At 38.5% G+C, this 4613-nt stretch overlaps 1 long non-coding RNA gene across 1 annotated transcript in view; it reads left to right on the top strand.

Moving 5' to 3' along the window:
• The window catches only part of LOC147471149 (uncharacterized), a 148976-nt gene extending 146596 nt beyond the window's left edge, over positions 1–2380 (top strand). The window contains exons 2-3 of the long non-coding RNA XR_015191342.1: positions 1316–1481; positions 2176–2380. This is a non-coding gene — a long non-coding RNA (uncharacterized LOC147471149). The remainder of the gene's footprint in view (positions 1–1315; positions 1482–2175) is intronic.
• The last annotated feature ends 2233 nt before the right edge of the window (positions 2381–4613 follow it).

Genomic DNA, 4613 nt, shown 5'->3' on the forward strand with positions numbered 1-4613 from the left:
GGCCCCTTGTGAAATCATCGGTGTAGAAAAAACAACAAAAACATTGGATGGTGCATGGTCCCGGCATCAATGGCCTAATCAATTACTGAATATGCGAACTTAGCCTAGAATCACTTCATCATACTTTTGGTCATTATTTCATCTGTTATTTCACCAAATTGTTCTTTAGGGAATTATATATCTTGTTTTTGAATACTAAAGCAATCCAGTAATTTAATGTTAATTTGCTCATAGGAATTATAGGATGGGCTTTACTGGAGGATATGTCAAGTCATAGGATTCACACTTTTCATAATGAACATTAGTCAAGTAAATTATTATAGTTTTGAGCAATACAGATGGTCGGGAAGACTTTTCTGGCCACCTCCTGCTCATTTATGCATTAGAGAGCTGAAAATCTTCTCCATTTATTTTGTCATGTTCTGAGCTTTATGGCAGGTACTGGTATGCAATGGCAATATTTAGACAAATAATACATAGCTTAGTCTCCAAGCAGAAGGAATATACAATGTATACTCAGTATAACATGACTATCACAAATTTATGAAACAAGAAATATGAAGTTCAGCAAAACATTTCCTTACTCCTACTGTCACTCGGCAAAGCAGCCTAAATGGCAGTGGCACCTTACATGCCTCACATATGATCCAAGACATAGAGGATTGGGGCATCAGTGTTGCCACCTGGCTGCTGTAGGTTAATCCTGATACTGAAGGGCAGTTTGAAGATGGGTATATTATGTTGTTTCACTTTCATAGCTGTCATTCTTTTTACTTAAATATGTCCATAGAAAAACTTATTAGAATTATCTGACTGTCATGAAAATGTAAAGGAAAGTATTATAATGTCTCTGCAATCTTCAATAGCACAATTAGGCTATGTTATTATATCAGGTTTGGTTGTACATATCAAGTAGGTTAAGGTGATGTAAATATGCATATTATAAAAAGAATATGTTACTCATCATTCCTTTGTTTCCACACTAAGCTCACCTTAGAGAAAAAATGTTTTTATACTTTCTAGTCTGTTTATCTGGTCATTATTTTAATGCTTTGTTAATTATGCAAAGTCAAAGTATACTTTTACTGTAATTTGAGTTCTTTCTTTTGTAGGTGTATTTTATTTCTTCACCGATAGAGATCTTTTAAATATTTTTAGATAGGAGAATGTCTTGGGACCTATGCTACTGTAATCTACTTTTCTTGGATATTGCTGTAGGCTTGCTCCCACCTTCAGCACCAAGATTAAGCCCAAGATATTGTACAGCAGTTTAGGTCATGATTCTTTTGAGTAATTAAATTTTGTGCTTTCACAGATTGAAGACCTGGTGAGATGGCAGAGGGTGCTGAGGGTGCCACCAGTGGTACAGGTGGTACCCTGCCAGACCTAGTGGCACAGTGCTACTATCGCTATGGGCTTCTTGTTGCCACTCACCCGAGAAAGGTCATTGTGCTTGCCATTGCTTCTTTTCTCATTCTCTGGTAAGAGGTTGCTGCTTTTGATTTTGGATTTTTTAGTGAATAGGTGTGCGATTACGTGTGCGTGTGTGTGTGTGTGTGTGTGTGTGTGTGTGTGTGTGTGTGTGTGTGTGGGTGTGTGTGTGTGTTTGTGTGTGTGTGTGTGTGTGTGTGTGTGTGTGTGTGTGTGTGTGTGTGTGTGTGTGTGTGTGTGTGTGTGTGTGTGTGTGTGTGTGTGTATGTTTATTTGTTTATTTGTCTCTGTGTAAGTGTGATCATGTAGCTGTGTTTGCATGTGTGTGTGAATGTTTTTTTTTTTGTTTTTTTTTTCTTAACCCATTCACGCCAGGGCTATTCCGGCTCTAAATGGTTGGAATGCTGGGGTATTCGAACGCATAAGCCTAATGCCTTGGGATTCTTGGGCGCACTTGGCCGCCCTCATGCGCACCCACACCCCACACCACCCGCTCTTCCGCTGGCCTTGAATGCCAAAATATCTGCGTCAACCTCCCAAAACCCGGCCTTCGTTCTTGACAGACTACCCAAAACCAAAACCCACTGAATGTGATAGCAAGTCAACCGGCGCGAATGGGTTAAGAAAGTAAATTGCTGAATATTACTGTATTGGTATAGAGACATACATAATTTAAGAATAACACTGTACCTCATACAGAAGCACCATTCACCAAAAGCTAAGTTTTTATTTTTGTATTTACAGCACGCCACTATGGTACCTACCCCTTCCTGGGTACTTGCCACAGGAGTAATATCAAAACGTCGCCTGTAACTTCAACTAACAAGTGACCCCCTCCCATCGCCTAGCCCCAGATTTTGGATATAAGAGGAGGATCCATCCCCGTCTTACAATTGTTACTCCTACTCCTTTGTGGTATCAGGGCCCCCCACGTGCTTACATCCAGCAGGTATGATGCATGTGGATTTTATCCTCCTTGATGTGGTTTACTCAAAGGAGGGTGATTGATAGTTATTAATGTTTCAAATGAAAAGTAAAATTAAGAAGTGGAGCAAGATATATTATTCTACATATTATATATTTTGTTTGCCAATAGTTGTAAAGGTCCGAAGTGGTGTTAGTGCCCGTGGCTGAAAGTTGACAGTCAGAGACAGTGCGAATGGAATATCGCGGTGGGTCCCCCTCCGCTCTCCTTCTCTCTTTCGTCTCCTCTTCTCATCCTCTTCCTTCTCCCAGCTCTGTGCTTCTTTCCACCGTGTCTCAAATGGTCAGAGCGACTATCAACGGCAACAATAAGTAACTGCCTTTGGCTGCCACTGATTTTTTTAGTAGTAGAAAAAATATTTAATGTAATTATTTGGTAAAAAAGACCTGTAATATCCTTAATGTATAAATCAAGAATATAATCAAGATGCGTAGCCACTTCACTAGAATTATATTAAGTTGTTTGACTTCAGATTATAATTAGAATTGGCTGGGACAATGTTGCCGACCTCCACCCTTCCCCATTGTCTTTTCCATTCTGGACAAGTAATTAATGTTTTTGTTAGTAAAATCATCCATAAATTCCACTTGTAGTGTGTGCCTATAGCATCCTCACTGGTCCAGACAGTGTAATAGATTCCATCTGTCATCAATGGGTTTAATGAGTTGTGTGGGTTTATGTAATCAGAAAAATTGGAAGACATCCTGGTTTTTTTAAACTGTGGGAAATTGGATTCTCTATGTAACCCATTAGCATCGATGCATGAATTTTGCCTGCAAAGGCAGAGTCCGGTCATAGACGTGAATGGCACTGTGCCAGAACAATAGTAAAACCACCATCCTACTGCACAAATATTTGAATAAAACTGCAACCATTGGGTAAGAATCTTGCCATATACCCTTCTTTCAGCAAGCTCATCCTAGGATACCATTATCTGTGATACCTAGTAATTTTAAAAATTAAAGCTTTCAGCCGAAGTGTGAACACTGTACAGAAATGCCTCCTGAATAGTAGTGTGTGGTTTAAAGAAAATGCCAGTCTGGTCTGCCGGCCAAGGTTCTCCTCATTACAACTTCCTGAAGCCTTTCACCTGCTGATCTGTGGCGAGGTACCAGTTCTCCTTTCTGGGCTGCAATATCCCCATGTCTTGCTAACTGTTAATTCCTTATGGTAAGAATCGATTAATTTGAACTCTGGTTGAACACTTGCTCTAAGGAAAGCTTCCATTGTTGTTAAGATAGGATAAGATAAATGATTTTTGTTACCTCAGATTGTTTTCAATTTTAAAAGTAATAGTGACATTTCACATCATATTATCATCTCCATTGATGTGATATTTTATTACCTTTACTAAAATCTTTAATCCAGTGCTTAGAATTCTGTGAGTCATGGTTTACTTGATCTTAAAAATAAATCTGATTACAGGCAAGTTAATGAAGGAAACAGACCAACGTTAGCAGACATCCTCTTTGGAGTCCCATCACGGAAATTGGGTTCGGCTGCGGTAGAAATCCACAGCGTGTGATATCCTGATGCAGTTTACACTGGGCACTGAAGCAATATAATGGAAGAGTATGTAATGTATTATGAAGTTTTAGCTGAACTTTGTGGGCTATTATTAGATATATTTTTTTGTATAGTTATTTTGGTAATTAGTTAAAGATATCTGTTGTATTTTGGTCTCTAAATTCTCAAATACAGTGTTGTATTTCAAGACAATGGATGAAATACATTTGTATATGTTGGGTTAAACGTCATTATTTCATTTCCAAAGTCACCCTATTATTTCTGTTTACTAAAAAAATGTAAATTATTTCATTATTACTATTTTGACTTTAAATTTTTTCCTCAGGTTTGTGACTGGCTTAGAGAAAAACTGACATCTCGCTAGCCTGTCCAGCAACCAATGCAACTTGAGAGAGAAGAGATTATCCACATCTATTTTCCCTTCAAGAAGGTCCCTTTGGAGTTCTCCTCATAAATTTTTACTGCTTTCTTTATGTCTCGAATATTCTTGTTTCAATCTTGAAATGGATAAGTTCAAGATTAGAATTTGGAATGGCCATAAGTGGTTTCAACGCAACTCCTGATTGCATCCCTCTGCATTTTTCTTGTTGGATTTCTGTGCATACTTTGGCCTGCGGCCCTATGCACAGCAAAGGGAAATAAGTGTTAACCATGCTTGCAGCCTTATAGT

Source organism: Penaeus japonicus, unplaced genomic scaffold (assembly GCF_977035675.1).
Source record: "Penaeus japonicus unplaced genomic scaffold, GWHDUDI00000001_assembly GWHDUDI00000010, whole genome shotgun sequence".
In the NCBI taxonomy this organism is placed as follows: Eukaryota; Metazoa; Arthropoda; class Malacostraca; order Decapoda; family Penaeidae; genus Penaeus; species Penaeus japonicus.